The sequence below is a fragment of the Pleurodeles waltl genome, chromosome 10 (genome assembly GCF_031143425.1).
Source record: "Pleurodeles waltl isolate 20211129_DDA chromosome 10, aPleWal1.hap1.20221129, whole genome shotgun sequence".
Lineage (NCBI taxonomy): Eukaryota > Metazoa > Chordata > Amphibia > Caudata > Salamandridae > Pleurodeles > Pleurodeles waltl.
The window spans coordinates 949,606,722-949,624,988 of record NC_090449.1 but is presented as its reverse complement, the minus strand read 5'-3'; positions in this window follow the sequence as shown (position 1 = coordinate 949,624,988).

Sequence of the window (18,267 nt, the reverse complement as noted above, 5' to 3'; positions counted from 1 at the left end):
TCCATCTTCCGAGCTATTGATATCTGCTGCACCTCTACTCCATATAGCTGTGGCTCTACCCTGATGATTTCCTCCAGTATGACCCCTAGCTCCTCCTCTGTGAAGCGGGAGTGTCTTTGTGGTGCCATGGGTGTTGTGTGAGGTGTGTAGGTCGGGGTGTTTTGGGTAATGTGTTGGGGTGTGTGATGTGGGGTGCGTGAGAGGTGTATAGGTGTGAGTAGTGTGTGGCTTTGGTTGTGTCTGTGGTCTTGCTATCTCTCTGGTGGCAATGGTTTGTAATGATAAAGGGTTGTGGGTAATATGGGTGTGTGTTTTATAGTGGTGTGAGTGGGTGGGTGTGGTGTGTGTATGGTTGTCAGGTGTGTGTTATTTGAATTGTCCAATGTGGTGTTGTTTTGTTTGTGTGTGTCCATTTTGAGCGTGGCGGTATGTACCGCCAATGGTTTACCGTCGTTGAATGTCTGCTGTGGTGATTCGTGGGTCATAATGTGGCGGGCGTTGTTCTGTTGGCATAATGGTATGGGTTTTGATACTGCCAGTTTATCACTGACCTTTGGGCTGGTGGATTTGTGTATGTGGCTGAATACTGACGGATTGATGTATGTGTCATAATATAGTGGATGGATATCCGCCGCTGCACGGTAAGTTGGAGGCAGTCAGCATGGCGGTAAGTGGGATTTACCACCAATGTCATGATGAGGGCCTCAGTCTGTATTGGATTACCTTATAACTAGAGGATATGATTCACTTTGTCTAGTACTAGGAGACCCAAGGGTTTTTTCGGAGTTTTTAATGGAGCATAGAATATATATATATATATATATATTTTTTTTTTTCAGCGTGTCACGAGCCCTGCGTTGTTTGCACTATTATCATTTGTTTGTTTGCAACTTTATATCAGATGAATATCTTTTTGACTAAAACACTTCAGATTGTAAATGACACTGAGTGGTGATTACTCACTACCTTGATACTTACTTATGTTTGATTGATTCCAACTACCTATACAGGACGTAGTGAGTTCAACAAGCCTCACATGCCCAATATTTAGCTCCATAGGTCTCACCCTGTCTTACTGGCATAGTGTTTCTTTTTTCCATATATCTTTAATTCATTATGTCATCTGTATTATGTCTGAGATTTTGAAGAAACAATGTACATAACATCACCTTGTAACATGCAAATTATGTGTGCGTTCTATGAAACAACAGCATGCAAAAATACATTAGAAGCAGTACAATCAAAGGTTTCATAGTTTAAGAGTTACCAATATTGGGCCTTTTCGCAAAGGTAAGTTTGGTCATAAACGTAACTTTATGACTGAAAGTATCTTACTTATGTCTGTGAGGAATTCACAATGGGATTCCTGGCAGAGATAAGCCAATTTACATCTGCGGACAACTGACGCAAGTACGTAGTTCTCCTCACCCTAAATCCCACTCAAGAGATGTAAAAGCGTCCTTCCAAGGTGTGGTTGGTCTTGGAAGTTTGTGAGCGCCCACAAGCATGGATGCTTTTCAGCATCCATAAACAACTTTCCTTTCCTTTCCCTTCACACTTTGGAAAGGGTCAGATTGTTATTCCATACAAGGTCTGGTGTTAATTCATTTGCCGAACTGGAAGGGGAATGAATCACACATATTTGATAAGGGTGTAGAGGAAGGCGTTTATTCACAACGAACCTTATTTTCCTCCACAGAAAAACAATAAACAAAAAAATGTGCATTTGAGAGGAGATTATATATTCCTCCTAAATGGTGTTCTCTGATCTGGAGAAGTCCACACAGAGGGGATAGGATCCCGCTAAGAATGTCACATGACATTCCCAGGAAAAACTTGGAAAGCTGCGCCTGGCACAACTTCCCATGCAGACTCCTGGAAATGGTTGTAAATTCCAGAAATTGATAAATCAACACAGAGGGGGTTAAATGTGAATGCAGATTGCATCCTTTCTTTATGACTTGGGCCCTGTATGTTTTGTGGATTCTCTCTGGTGTAGGGTATTTCTAATGAGAAATTGCTATTCCAAATTAAGGAAGCTCCAGGGAAAGTGTAAAACCGTAATGAAAAGGTTATCATTGTGCCACTAGTTTAATTCCAACCCTGGAATTAAAGTACTTTTATTTTTAGAAGAAAAGTCAGTGTATTATTCTTTCACATGCTTTCTAGAACCCTTGAGTTCAATAATTGGAAAACTCAAATTGGCATTAATTTAGTACACATGCAAAGACTGTGTTGCAACGTGTCCCCAAGGCGCACTCGGCTATCATTAAACACCGATGTATCCTGTCTGCTCGCGAGAAAACAATGGAACTGGACATGTGTGTAAACAAAGTGCCTCATTTTTAAGACCCGACAGCCTGAAGCAAATTCATTGTAGTGCACGTTCTGCTCTTATCTACTCGAAATAAATATATTGATCTAACTTGCTACTGCCTCCCTGAAATATCACCTTCACTGAGAAGTCACTTTTTGATTATAAGTGAAAGTGTAAAGGTAACATGCTATTTTTTAGTCGGAATGACCACCTTTCCTTACACTCCTTAAAAGTCACTTTAATTGGTATACAATTACAATACGCGGTCACAAAGCAATCTTTCCTGTGGATAATAATATACTTTTTCAATCTGCATGCAGTAATCATCAGTATTCACATCATTAAGTGCAATTCTTTCCACCCATTTCTAATCCTAGTTGGAAAGTACACCACTTTTATAATGCAGTGCTTTAACATATTTCGCAGTGCAGGTGATGACAAGTTACTGTAGAAACATGCTGAAAGGAATGAGTTGTTGTCTAACTATTTAGAAAATGAAGACAAACCTGGGCCTTCAAGCAATGAGCTCCTGCAGGCAGCAGTGTGCTTGCTTTCTGTGACATTGAATTCTCAAAGTGTCAACATGTCATGAACTTGCTTTTACCTTTCTTCATGTATTATCAGAGTAAGGCCTTGTCTTCGCTTTCAGAAGATTACCTTAAACTAGGGCTGTTGGTAACAAAACAGAAAGTAATTATCAATTATCATAATAGTTAAGCTAAATACCGTTAAAATAAATGTGAATTTACTTTTTAATCTAGGGAAGCAATTTCTGCACGAAACCCTCATTACTTCAGTGTTATTTGCTTTGTAATTATGCACAAGAAATGATTACACCTACATACACCAAGAATCCCGGGTTTTCTATCATATTACAGTTGTTGGTTACAATGCCCACCTTTTGTGACGCTCTGAGCCCTGCCATATGGCAATCCAGCAGAGCTACGGTCACTATCTTTTATACCAAGAAATGATCAGTGACCTCAAGGAGCAAACCAGCCAATGGTCTTAAACATTTGCTGTAGCTTTCCTGCCAGCATATGCTTTGAAGTCACCTGTCAAGGCAACCTTGACCTTTACCAGTCTTAAACCAATTTTAGAGCTGACTCGTGGCACTACTAGCCTAATGCACTAGTACAGTGGAAATATTGTGGGTTCCAGGTTTCCTTCTGCTTAATTTTTGCAGTATCCATTGCATGTCAGGTTAGCTTTTCTTTCCCTAACTACCCAGAATGACCTTGTCCAAGTTATAGGAATTTCACACTTTGCAAGGCCTTTCAATGTTTGAGGTCTGTGTAGTAAGCGGGGTCTCAGGAAATCTCCTGCAAGCGATCGTTGAAGGAAGAATCATTGAGACATGAAGATAAGTATCCAGTATCTTTAATGTTGTGGACCCACCACCGCACCAGCAACCATCCAAGTCTGGCGTCCTTGAGCAACTGTCGCACACAAATGCCCTGGAACCTCAAACGCTGCTGATGCCGTCAGGGTTCTAAATACAACATTCAATAGCAAACATACATACAATCCAAACTACCATTGAATACCCATTAACTAGCAAACTAGCATACAATGTTACATCATCTTCTTCCCTTACAACAAAAACTGTTTTTTTTAAAGTACATAATAAGAAATAACACAGGTAATAACAAAACTTTGGAAAGAAAGGAAAACTAATAGCTAAAGTGAACTAACTCAAAACAAAATCAGACAACATAAAAGGTAATCTAATCGATCGAATGCTGCGAGTATGCTGCACTCCAATGTCTCTTACTTTGTTAAAACTTTTTTTCTTAGTATTAACAGAACCAATCTCCCCCTCATCACTCTTAGTTTGGAATGACTCTTGCATCCCTGGAACATTAGTAGTTATATTTTTACTAGCACCAACAGATATATTATTCGAAATAATGTTATCTGTGTTCATGTAAAATCCCTGTCAGAATATACTTTTCCAAAAATGTCAGCCTGGATATTGGCACTACACTATTTCTGTTCCACCATCCCTTTCCTTCCAACAAGAGAGAGGTTTTGTTAGCTTTGATAACTTTCACCGGCAAGACAAAGTTAGATTCTCCTTTACAAACTCTTTGTGGTTTTGTGATCAGAACATAGTCTTGTAAATTGACCTATATGTCTTTAACTTTATTTCTGAGATCATCATTGCTTTTTTGCAACCTTTGTTTTTCTAAAACTCTGTTTTGTAATTTGCTCCAATCAATAGAACACAAACATTTAGGTTTAGTCATTTCTTTTTCAATCAACCAAGGTGGAACTAAATTGGTTCTTGCCTCTCTACCCCTGAGAAGAATAAAAGGAGACAACCCTGTAGTAGAATGAGGTGTACTGTAGTATGATAAACCCAAATGTTCTGTTTAAAAAAACAAGAAACATCTACATTGGCAGCAATTGCAGTTTGAACTCCCTCTTTTAAAATTCGGTTGGCCCTTTCTACCAGATCAGTGGATGCTGGACTGTATAGAGCCACTTGAGAGTGTTTTATGTTGAATTTTTTTAAAAAATCATCAATTTTCTTGGATATAAAATGCACTCCATTGTCTGTGACAATTAAGGAAGGAGAACCTTCAAATAGGAAATCTTTCTCAGGAAAAGATATAACTGATTCCGAATTAATAAATTCTACAAATGAATAGTAGATCCATTTGGAAAAGTAATCAACAACAACAATTAAATATTTCATTGATTTAGGCATAGATGAAATGGCCCCGAAAAATCTATGGGTAATTTATCCCAAGCTTTATCTGAAAGAGGAACATTACACAAAGGTTTGGAAGCACACTTCCAGTGTTTATCTGACACAACACAGTGTGAATAACTGTCCACAAAATGTGATACCTATTTGTCTAGACCAGTGCTTAATTTGTAAATAAAAAGGTGCCGGTGCTCAAAGCCCTCCACAAACACGCGGCTGATGCAATTAAATGTGTGAACACGGAATACTCAGGAAGCGTAATCCTGAAGCCATCTGGGGCCTCTTCAATCCATATAAAGCCACTCCCTGCCCCTTCAGCTCACTCTTGCAGCTTTCTTCTTTCTCTCTTTGTGACGCTTTTTCATTTTTCCCTTCATCCGTCTTTCCCATATGTGTCTTTTGCTCGCAGCAAATGCTTGAGGAGGAAGAATAAGCCCCGGCCCTCAAAAATAAGTGCCAGTGCTCAGCACCGGAAACAACAAACACAAATTAAGCCACCAATTCTTCCTTAAATTTTTTGCATGTAGCAGAAATGCCTAAATGCCCCTCATGTGTGATCTTAATAATCTTTATTCTCAGTTTATTAGGTGGAAGATATAGTTGAGCCCTCATGCAAATATCATTCTCACATGATAATTCCATAGCAATTTGATTAAATGTCCTTATCTCACCGCTGAGATTATTTTCAGAAGGCCAGCCATTTTTAATAAAGTGCAAAACTTGTAACAGCATTTAATCTTTTAACATGGCCAATCTCCAGTCATACTTTGTAATTATACGTCAAAAACAGAGGGTGAATGATGAGTAAAAAGGCGCTTCCTACTCTAACTCCGTAGCACTTCACTTCACTACATCAAAACGGTGCAAATGACAGGGGTCAGACCCTCATACTTTGTAATTATACCATCACAGGCTGAGACAGCAGCCACTAAGCCAACAATACATTCCGAATCCTGATCCACAATCACATCATCTGAATATGGCAATGGCATGCGTGAAAGACAATCTGCACAAGCATTTTTTCCTCTTTGTACATATTTCACACTAAGATTATACTCCTGCAACTTGGAAAGTAAACACACCAGATGAGCAGGTGCTTTACCCAACCCATTGCCACTAAGAAGAAACACTAAAGGTTTGTGAACAGTGTACAGGTCACAACTAGCACCCGAAATATATGTTTTAAATTTTTGTACCGCCCATACACATGCCAGGGCCTCCCTTTCAATAGTGCTATAGTTGCTGTCTGCTTGTGTGAGTGTTCTTGAAACAAAATCAACAGTCTTCTCCTGTCCATTGATCAAACGCAGCACCCTGTCCCTTAAGACTGGCATCAACGGTTATGAATGACTTGCCCAAAGAAACATAAGTTTAAGAGCAGGAGCAGACAATACTAACTCCTTGATGTTCTGAAAGGCATTAGAGCAGTGGTTCCCAACCTTTTGACATCTGTGGACCCCCATCTTTAACATTACTGGAACCCGGGAACCCCCAGTGAAGTATTATTGGAATTCAGGGACCCCCCAATCAGTCATTACTGAAAGTTGGGGATCTAATACGTTAATATTATTTAATTTTCTAAGCAATCGCGGACCCCCTGAGGAGGCTTTGCGGACCCCCAGAGGTCCCCGGACCACAGTTTGGGAACCACTGCATTAGAGGCTTGATTGTCCCACACAAACTTGTTACCATTTTTCAGCAATGATCTTAAAGGTTGAATCATATTGCATAACATGAAACAAATCTTGCGTAATACCCGCACAACCCCAAGAATGAATGCAAGGCATCCTTGTCCGTAGGAGCTGGAGCATCTTTAAAAGCTTCTAAGTTACAAGATTTTGATTTGATGTCATCCCCAGGAACAGTATGACTTAAATATTCTACATTATGCAGCACAAATTTGCACTTCTCTGGCTTGACTGTCATGCCACATGATTTCAAAATGTCAAATACATGTTTCAAAGCCTGAATATGTTCCTCAACTGCTTTTGTGTGGACAAGTATGTTATCTTGGAATGCTTGGAAATGATCCAGTTCCCAAAGGAAAGTGTCCATCATCTTCTGGGAAACACCTGCAGCAGAAGCCGCACCAAATGGAAGTCTGCAATATTTAAATGCAGCAAATGACATGACAAAAGTGATAAGTGCCTGGGAATCTTTACTTAGTGCTATTTGATGATATGCTGAATGTAGGTCTATAGTAGAAAATACCTTAGAGTTACCTACGTCTATCACCATTTCTTGTATGTGGGGAAGGGGATGACAATCTACTAATATATTTCTGTTACAAGATCTCAGGTCAACACATAGTCAACGGTCTCCAGACCTCTTCTTAGTGAGGTCAATGGGAGAAACCTTTTCTGAAGAATCAGTTGGCATAATTATTTCCTTAGATACCATCCTACCTAATAGCTCTTTTAGATTTTGCCTAATGCTTAAAGGTACTGGACTGCCCTTCTGCACAATGGGAAGAGCTCCTTTCTTTAGTTTAATACAATGCTCAAAGCCTTGAACATTTCCAACTTTATCTGCAAACACTTTGGGAAACTGAGATTTCATTTGTTCAAACACTCCATCTGCAGATGATATAGACATAACACAATCAATTCCACTAACAACGGGCATGTTTCCCAATGTGATAGGTATATCATGTCCAGGACGTAGAATAATACCAAGCCTAGCCAGATCTTTCCAACCCACAATGTCCCTCCCATTAATCACAAGGTATATCTTTGTATGCGTGCATCTTTCCAAAATCTCTATAGTAGACCAGAAGAATCCCAGAAGTTAAATATCCTGCTCACCAAATGCTTTGGGACTTATATCAGTATGTTCCAAAACATTTAATCAAGTCCAAAATGTAAAATATGTACTGTCCACCAAAATTGTTATGGGTGCTCCAGAATCTGCCATAACTGTTAATCCTCTATGATCTATGAGTGCCTCACACAAAGGACACCTGATGTACTCAGTTTTCATGTGCACAACATGATCTAGTGAATCCACAGTCAAAACTACTTTGGAAAACCTCTTCAAACACCCATGAGTTTTGTCTTCTATATTCTTTGTATATACATTACTAATCTTCACTTTACTAACATTGCCAGTCATGCGAAAACCAATCGCTGTGCCCCAACACACCATTTGCGACATGTCAAACATCTTTTTCCAATTGCAGGACGGAAGGATTATTTCCAATGTGGTTGTGAGGACCACAGCAGAAACAGACTCTTGTACCTAGCATCTGCCCTCTACCCTGTTTGAAGGGCTCATTGCTAACCGTACAAATCAAAATCATCCTCCATCACGCAACTAACAGCAGACAGACCAGTATGACTCGATAAGACTTTAGAAGAAACAATGGACCTTTCTATACTCTTCGCAATGTCAATCGTTTCTGCTAAAGTAGGATTGCGACAGGCTAACAGACGTTCCTGTATTTTCTTAGAAAAGCATAAAACACAAGTTGGTTTCATATAAATATTTGCATTATTGTCAAAGTCACATTTGGCTGCTAAAACTTATAAAGTTAAATGTAAACCTAGAGGGGAAGCCCTGTAACTTCACTGTATCTGGGATGGGATTAAACTTGCAAATTAAACTATACAGGCGAGATAGATCTAATAATATGATATAAATCCTAAGTGAGAAAGTAAATTACTCATCGAAAAACACTTTTTGTCTATTTTTTATTTTTATAACTATTCTTCTGTTCTTTTTCGGCTTTTCTCTGTCACCAGTCAAAATCTTTTTACATCTATTTTAACACAACACTAAAGTGCAAACACTCATAATTAACATACATCACATAACAACAATCATTGTAAACATATTCCCAATAATCACAAACATTTTTTTTTGCACTTGAGTCTTTTGTTCAATCCAAGCTGCTGCTCTTTTCTGGCTAGCAGTCTACTAGAAATGAGGTAATGTCATCAGGTATCATTTAAAAAAAAATTAAATGTTCATCTTATATATGTTTGATAGCATATCTTTTTCAGTCGTTTCTTTAGAAATTCCAGAAACATTCCTCCAAAGTCTGTATTGTCAACGCGTTTCGGCCTTTAATGACTATCTGGCCTCTTCAGGACGTTAAACTCGGTGCCTTGTCTTTTTTTAAAAATGTCAAGAAATGTTCTTTATATTTCTACATTATCTTCTTTGCTCGGTAGAAACTGGCAGATTTTTTGGAGCAGGAGTAGATGTGAAGAGCAAGGAATAGAGGGCTGTGAAGGAGGAGACAAACGGATAGCAGTAACAGGTTATCTTCCGGTGAAGTAGACCACCGTCGTGGGGCCCAGGGGAAAGAACAGAACTGAAAACGAAGGTTTGGAATCAGATTAATTCCAAGCCTCTTTATAAAAAAGAATGCAAACAATGAAGATAATGTGTGAGTGTCAGCATTCTGATGGGTGCAATTCCTGCTTATAGAAACTTTTTGTGGGCTAGTCAGAATGGCCAGCTAGTTCTCTATGTGAGCCAAATGATCAGTGATAGGTCTCAGCTGTTTCTGCAGTATACCTGAAAATTGTTTATGTATGGCAAGCCCAGGTTAGGTTGAGGAGCACCCTTAACAGACTTAGCAGGCTGTGGCTATAGCCAGGATGAGCACTGACTGTTCTTGTTATGTTTGCCAGCTGGTTCTTGAGGTGATTGAATGATCAAAGAGCAGGGTGTCACTGGGGGATTATCAAAACTATCCAAAAGGCTGCTAATTCATTATGATGACTGGGGGGGTTGCAACTCACCTCCCATCCCTGTTACCACTATTACCACTGGTTCTTCTGGTTTACCATTATTCATACTAACACTACTGCTTGCGTTAGCAGATGCCACCCAGTGCTCCATAGATAATCTGCATTCAGTTGAGCAATTTCATTTGTGATCACCCCTGAAGCTCTCTCAAGCATACTGTCTTTAGTGGTTTTTCTGCGTGGATCTGTTAAAGGACCAGAAGCCTAGAATTTGCCCATGGCATATAATGAGGAAAGCATTCAGCCAGAACTCCAATGGGGCAACAGCTGTTAAAAACCACAAAAGAGAGTAGGCCCAGCACATGGGACTCGAGCACTCCCTTTGTGCACCAAGTCAGCACACTGGAAATACGGGTGTAATGTGGCGACCTCCCCGCTGCTGTGAATTGTTATGTCCCTAGTCCAGGGCAACTGTGCGGGTCTTCCTGCACCCCGGGACTCAAGTGCTCCTCTTATGTACCGAGTTAGTTCACAGGAAATGCAGGCATGACGTGGCAGCCTCCCCACGGCTGTGAATTGTTGTGGCTGTAGTCCTGGGCAAATCTGCAGGCCTTCCTGTGCCATGGCACTCGAGCGCTTTTAAGTACTTTCAGCATTTACTGTGGCTGGAACGGTAAAATACTTTTTTTTCTCCATTTTTCAGCTCGTCATGGATAGCACTTGCTGATCCTATGGTGAACAATATTACTGTAAAATGGCAATGACTTTGTAATTTTTAGGGAGCTGTTTTTTATATAAATCTTGGGGACTGCCAAGAGTTCCCTTCCATTTTTTACATATATATGTGTGTGTGTGTATATGTGTGTGTGTGTGTGTGTGTGTGTATACATATTCTTTTGCCCTAAAATAACTATAACTCACACCCCTGCCATGCACAGTTTTTATGAATAATTTTACAGCAAATGTTACAGTGATATCAATGATGTTCTAAAAGATGTCATGAGTGCTGTAATATCTGGGTTAATTAGCAGTGCATGGGGAGTGCGTGAGTAATAGTTACCTTAGGGAACAAGTTATAGTTACTTGAAATAAATCTAACTATAACAGGTGAATTTCTATGGATTGTACATTTAAAATAAGAGCCTAAATATTACGTTCCTGTAAATTACAATATTTTTTAATTCTATTTCCTAACTATTAGATCCTTGTAACTTTGTTTTTTAGTGAATTTCTGTTTGTTTTAACGTAAAGTAATTTTATTTACTATACCTTAATCCCGCATCTGGCAAGCATTGCTGAAGGCCGTGCACAGCAGGGGTTGGCCGCAGGGCCTGACCAGTAGCACGGCCTTGCGAACAAACCCCCTATGACCACCTAACCCTGCACCACACACAGCCTTTGGCCATCCCTCTATAACTACCCAAGCCTGCATTGCACATGGCTAGTGGGTCTTGGGTCTTAGCAGCAGTTGACAAGAAAGAACCCACTTATCACAGTCACTACATGAAATATTGCACTCAAAAAAAGGTACCTTACAGGAGAGCCATCTTTTAATAAAGCTGATTAAACAATAAGAAGTTGACCTTGAACTTGGGCACCTTCTTTGTTTATGTCTGTAAGAGCTTCTCATTGACATTTGATTTCTGTCAAATGAGTAGCATGCTAGCATGAAGTCTGCTCTGTATGTTTAGTCAAGAAAAGTCCACCATTTTGTTCAGAATATCTACCCACTTGGAGTACTTTTTACCGGGTAATTAGTAAGTGTTACCTCAGTGGGTAAATGTATAGAGCACCTCCTACACTACAGCTGCATAACGGACGGCGAGGAATGTCTCTAATAATCTTGTGTTTCTGTAACTTTGTCAATGTGATTGTTCCTCAAGCCTCTTTATCAGATAATTTTCATAGTGGAGCTGCAGATCTGCAGATCCAGCTGGAATTTCATTTTTTCTTCCAATTTCTGGGGACCGTGGGGGTAGTCTCAAGGCCCCCACAGTCCCTGCTAGCTCCTGTCTCCTGCAAGAAATGTATATGTTGCCGCGGGGAGGTGGTGGTCACTGGGGTGCAGGGGGGGCTGTGCACCTCCCCATACATTCTATGCATTGGCCTTGAGAGGTGGAGATCCGAAGGGTGTGGGGGTTGCACTCCTGCTATACACTCAGTACATTGCTCCGGGGGAGGGGGGTGGCGGTCTCTGGGGCATGGAGTGGACAACATACATAATATACATTGCTTCCGGGAGGTAGCGGTCTCCGGGGTACAGGAGGCTGTGTGGGCCCATGCATACATAACATGTATTGCCCGAGGAAGTTGGCACTCCCCAGGGTGCTGGAAGGCTGCGTGGGTCCTACCTGCATACATTTAACAGCATTTGCACCCGGGAGGTGGCGGTCTCTAAAGCACAGGTGGCCCGAGTGGGTCGAACAGGCCCACCAGCATACATAAAAAATGGGAAGGTGGTGGTTCCCGAACGAGGAGGGTGCCAAGCAGGATACCTGCATACATTATGTGCCATTGCCACGGGGACGTGCTTTGATAAGCCCTAGGAGGGGACCCCTGCCCCCTCTATATTTTGTGAAGGCCCCCGGCCCTCCCAGGGGCAAAATGAGAACCAAGCGTGGGAGACCACGATTGCTGTTTTATTTTTTATTCCGCAACGTAATTTGTGAATATTCATGATTTTCGCAGTGAACTAACAAAAATGCTTTTTAGCCCTGAGAGACCCCTGGACCAAGGCTAGGGGTTAGGGTAAAAGTATCCTGCTCCCTTTTCTATTTCTTCCTTTTTTTTTAAGCTTTGCTGAAACCAAGTCTCAGATTGGCTGCCAACACTTCCTGGTTGAAGTGATGGCAGCCAATCAGATATTTGCACGAGATCGGGAGGATTTGTGAAGCCTTCGTGCCTCTAGATATAGAAATTTGTTTTTTCTTTAAGTTCTATAAAACTACAGAAAGTATTTACACCAAATAACAGAAAGTGTAATCTGCGTACTAAAAGATAGCTTTGTGCCAAATGTGGTGTAATTCCGTCCAGTGGTTTGGGCTGTAGTTGTATTCAAACCTCCTTTGGGAATTAACATGGGAAATGCACTTTTTGTCCTCACCCTCACCCCTTTTGGTCCCAGTAGGTAGTTATACTTAGGACCTAGTTCCCATAGGAGAACTGCTTTTTGTTTTTTTGCCAATAACTTTGGTGCTCTTTGATGAATCTTCACAAAACTTTAAAAACTAGTACGACAGTCGGTTCAGCTGCTGTCTTGAATGTTTTAATCAATCAAAGCAATCAATCAAATAATTTCTTAAGCGCACTACTCACCCGGTAGGGTCTCAAGGCGCTGGGAGGGGGGTTGCCGGTTACTGCTCAAAAAGCCATTTTTTAAGGTGCTTTCTGAAGGTTAGGATGTCCTTGGTCTTGCGTAGGTTGGTGGGGAGAGAGTTCCAGGTCTTGGCGGCGAGATGGGAGAACGATCTGCCACCGGAGGTGGTGCGTTAGATGCGGGGGACTGTAGCGATGGCGAGGTCGGCGGAGCGGAGCTGTCGAGTTGGTATGTGGAACTTTACTCATTCGTTGAGGTAGGCCGGTCCAGTGTCGTGGAGGGCTTTGTGAGTGTGGACGAGGACTTTGAAAATTATCCTTTTGTTGATGGACAGCCAGTGTAGGGATCTGAGGTGGGTGGATATGTGTTTGTGGCAAGGGAGGTTGAGGATGAGGCGTGCGGCTGCATTCTGGATTCACTGGAGTTTTCTTTGAAGCTTGGCTGTGGTCACTGCGAAGAAGGCGTTGCCGTAGTCCAGTCTGCTTCTAATGAGGGTGTGGGTGACTGTTCTTCTTGTTTCTAAAGGAATCCATTTGATAGTCTTGCGTAGCATGCGAAGGGTGTTGAAGCAGGAGTATGATATGGAGTTGATTAGCTGGGTCATGGAGAGAGATGAGTCTAGAATGATGCCAAGGTTGCGTGCGTGGGTGGTGGTTGTTGGGGGTGGGCCGAAGATGATGATCTCTGTTTTGTTTGAGTTTAATTTGAGGTGGTTTGCTGTCATCCATTTGGAGATGTCAGGGAGTCTGGCATGCAGGTTAATCTTGGTGGTGGATGGGTTCCTGGTGAGGGAGATGATGAGCTGGATGTCATCTGCGTATGAGAAGATGGTGATGCCGTGGGGGCGGAGGATGTTGGCGAGAGGAGTCATGTAGATGTTGAAGAGGGTGGGGCTAAGGGAGGATCCTTGTGGGACCCCACAGATGATCTTGGTGGCTGTAGACTGGAAAGTAGGGAGTCGAACTCTTTGGGTTCTTTAGGCGAGGAAGGAGGTGAGCCAGTCCATGGCCTTGTGGTGAATTCCGGCGTCAAAAAGGCGTGCACGGAGGGTTTGGCGGCATACAGTGTTGAAAGCTGCAGAGAGGTTTAGGAGTATGAGGGCGATGGTCTCGCCCTTGTCCACTCTGTCCTGATGTCGTCTGTGCAGGCAATGAGGGCGGTCTCAGTGCTGTGGTTCTTGCAGAATCCAGACTGGGAGGCGTTGAGTATGTTGTTTTCTTTTAAGTGAGACAGTTGAGCGTTTACTATCTTCTCAGCGACCTTTGCGGGGAAGGGGAGAAGAGAAATGGGACGGTAGTTTGTGAGGTCTCCCGGGTCTGCTTTGGGTTTTTTTCCAAACGTCTGGGAAGGTTGCGGTGTTGAAGGAACTGTTGATGACGGCACAGAGCTGGGGAGCGATGATGTGGCTGGCCTTGTTGAAAATGTGGTGGGGGCAAGGGTTTGTTGGGGAGCCTGAGTGGATGGAGTGCATGGTTTTGCCAATTTCTTTGTTGTTGGTGGGGGTCCAGGTGTTTAGTTGGTTGGCGCGGGAGGGTGTTGTGGTGTTGGTTATGTCAGTGGTGGTGCTGGTGGGTGCTGATGCTGTGAAGCTGTTGTGTATGTCTGCGATTTTGCAGTGAAAGTAGTTGGAGAGGGAGTTGTAGAGGTCTTGGGAGTGTGGAGGGTCGATGATGCTGGATTTGGGATTGGTGAGTTCTTTGACGATGGCAAAGAGATCCTTGCTGTTGTGTGTGTTGTTGTCTATGCGTTCTTTGTAGAAGGACCGTTTGGTGGTCCGGATGAGTTGGTGGTGTTTGCGCATGGGGTGGAGAAGTTGTTCATTGAGGGTTCTTGGCGCCAGGCTTTCACAATTTTTCTGCATTCTTGTTTGGAAGCCTGGAGTTCTGTGGTGAACCAGAGGGCGGTCTCGATGGTGCAGGTGTTGTTGTTTCTTTTCAGAGGGGCGAGGGAGTCTGCACAGGTTGCTCGTCATTGTGTGAGGTTGTGGGTGACAGTGTTGGGGTCGTTGGTGATGGGAGGTGGAGATTGTGTGAGGTTGGCAATCAGGTGTTCTTTGGAGAGCTTGTTCCACTTGCAGTAGGGTGTAGTGTGTTGTTGGTGGTGGGTAGGGGGTTTCATGAAGGAGAAGTGGACGCAGTGGTGGTCATTCCAGTGGAGTTCGGTGGTGTGAGTGAAGGTGATGTGGCTGCTGGAGGTGAAAATGGCGTCTAGTGTGTCCCACTGATTGAGTGGGTGAGGTGACAAGTTGCTTGAGGCTGAGGTTTGTGAGGTTGTCCAGCAGGGCTGTGGAGTTGCAGTCGTGGGTGCTTTCCAGGTGAAAGTTGAGGTCACCAAGGAGTATGTAGTCTGTGGAGTTGAGGGCGTGGGAGCTGATGGTGTCTGCGATGGAGTCGCAGAATGGGGGGCAGGGTCCTGGTGGTCTGTAGATGAGGGTTCCTCTAAGGGTGGTGTTGGCATTGATGTGCATTTGAAAGTGTAGGTGTTCTGCGTTGTCTGGGCTACTGTTGGTGTTGGTAGAAGTTTTTATGGTGTTTTGTGTATTATGGTAATACCTCCTCCTGGTTTGTTTATGCGGTCTCTATGGGTGATTTTGTAACCTTCTGGGATGGCTATGGCAATGTCGGGTTCTGATGAGGGGTTCATCCATGTTTCAGTGAGGAAGGCGATGTCAGGAGAGTTTGTTGTGAGCAGGTCCCAAAGCTCTATGGCGTGCTTGTGGACGGAGCGGGTGTTAAGGAGGATGTAGTTAAGGTGATTGTGGGGTTTGGTGTTATTGCAGTGCTTGTTGGTGTTGCTGGTATTAATGTGAGTGCAGGAAAAATGGCATGAGTGGCATGTGAAAGGTCCGTGTGTGTGTTTGCCTGGGCGCAGGCGGGGTGCTGGCCTGGCTTGAGGGCATGGAGAACCGGCAAGAGCCGGATATGAAAACGGGCAAAAACACAGTGGGTAAATGAAGCGGAGCAGAAAAAGGGCCAGGTAAAGTCAAAAACAGTGCATGATCGCAAACTTTACACTGACAAGGCGAGAATCTAGGCAACACAAAAGTAAATGCAGGGGAACCTTGCCAGCCCCTGGGACCACCACCTCCCTGGGGCTAAGCATGCAACTAATCTGGGTGAGGCCAACATGCCCCCCCCACTGACCCAGAGACCTCCACCTCCCCTGGCTGAAATAAAATAATGAAGGGGGGTCTGTTGAGAACCCCTGGGACCACTACCTCGCCAGGGGCTAAATTAAACATTGGAGGGGGGCCACGCGGCCCCCCTGGTTGAGCCATACATGGCCTTGGGGACCACCACCCACTACGACTGGATCCTACTATGTCCAGGGGTGCCCCCTGGGGTATAGCTGTTTGCATTGCTTGAGGCACATAAAGGAAATTTGTTGGCCCCGCTGTGCAGAACGCTGAGGACTACGCCTCCCAGGAGCTGATGCTGCAGGAGGGCTGTCTCCCATTACTACACATGCCCGGAGATGCATTAAGAAAATGTATTGGCCCCGCTGCACGGGACGCTGTGACACAGGCCAGAGGGGCCAGGACTACACCACCCAGGAGCTGACACAGTAGGAGGGCGGCCTCCCATCACTACACATGTCCAGAGGCACGTAAAGGAAAAATGTTAGCCCTGCTTCATGGAACGCACGTGAGACGCACCAGGGCACATGCCCGGACAGAGTCCGGGACAAAAGCTGACCTGTCTGTGCCCATCCGCGGCCAGACGCGGATAGGCTGGGCCATGTCTCTTTCGCCTTCTTCAGAAAGCCGAGGGGTGAGTGACTGTGATCTACTCGTTTCATCATTGAAATCCCTCTTGGATGCTGGCTTGTGCTGTGGGAAACTTTGTGAGAAGTCTTTGCCATTTATTAGCCTTACTCCTGAGGTACTTTCCTCACATTTAGACTGTTGCTACTCTGTCGGCAGGGTAAGAGAGTATAGGTTTTGCAAAATGGGGAAACGCAAATGTCCGGGAAGGGTGGAGTTACTGCAACTTGTGTCCAAATCAACATCTGTAGACATGATGCTAAAAAGGCTTCCAAAATCGAACTTACAGAAAGGCGACTCTCAATGAGCCAAGAAGTGTGCATTGTATCCCTTGGCACACAGTCCCCTGCCTCCAACAGCCTGGTTACATCTGAGAGTGCAGCATGTTTGGTAGAGGACCAAAGTGGAGTAGATGGATTGAGGCTGGATGTTAACATGGACTGGCCCTTAATCAAGGTCTCCGGTGCAGATCCTAATTTAGTGGTCAAGAGGAAGCATAAGACCCCTTGCACTCATAAACCCATCAAAAAGGGTGGTGATGGCCTGATGATGCACTGTCCTGCAGGTCTGAAAGCCCACGAGGCCAAGGGGATCATCAGGGAGGATCGTCCGTCGCAGTGGGAACCAGTCTTGATGAGGGACATTATGGCCCAAGTAAAGCCCGTTGTGGCAGCCAAGCTCCTTCCTCTGGTCTCTGCTAGAACGTCTGATGCAATTGGAAGCTGCAAGTAGGGCTGCTTTAAACATTTTCCTTGTGAGGCCAGGGGGTGAAAAGGAAATTGAAACTCAGACCCGATTTTACCCCTTCTGATAACCTACATGGGATAAAGTCCTTAAATGCAAAAGAGAAGGAGAGGGGGAAGCAGGAGGGTCTGGCTGTTAGCCACACTGACTCTGATAACCAGGCCCAAGGGGAGTATGGTCTAAACTCCAGAGAGTGCTCGCCCAGTTCCTAGGCCATTGGAAGTCCTTATGGACCCAGTGGGTGACAGCTGTATGATCCCTCCAAATATTAACCTCCCACCTGCTTCCTGTCCCTGTGTCGTAATTCTTTCAGGATTCAACAAATGCTTGCATTGGGTTATAAGGAATAAGAAATTCTCCCCCACTTTGGCCAGCAATACCTTTATGACCCATAGAGTCAGCTAAATTGGGCAGGGACCCAGTGATTGACCCGATGACTACGTTATTGTTAATTTTAGGGATCTGTGGCTGGTTCAAAGTCTTTTATTCGATGGCCCACAACCCCAAGAGACAGGCCCTTCTATCTGCACTCTTCCACCGGGATATTTTTACAGGCCTTCCCCTATAGGAACCCTTTTGCTCCAGTTTAGCAATGTTTTGAACAGTGTAACTAGGAGCAGTTTTCTGCCTTTTCAGGGGGTAAATAATATGAAATGTATGCCCTACTTCTAACCGGTATGAAGTACTGGAGGAGGTGGATTAACCCATAGGTACCAGCTC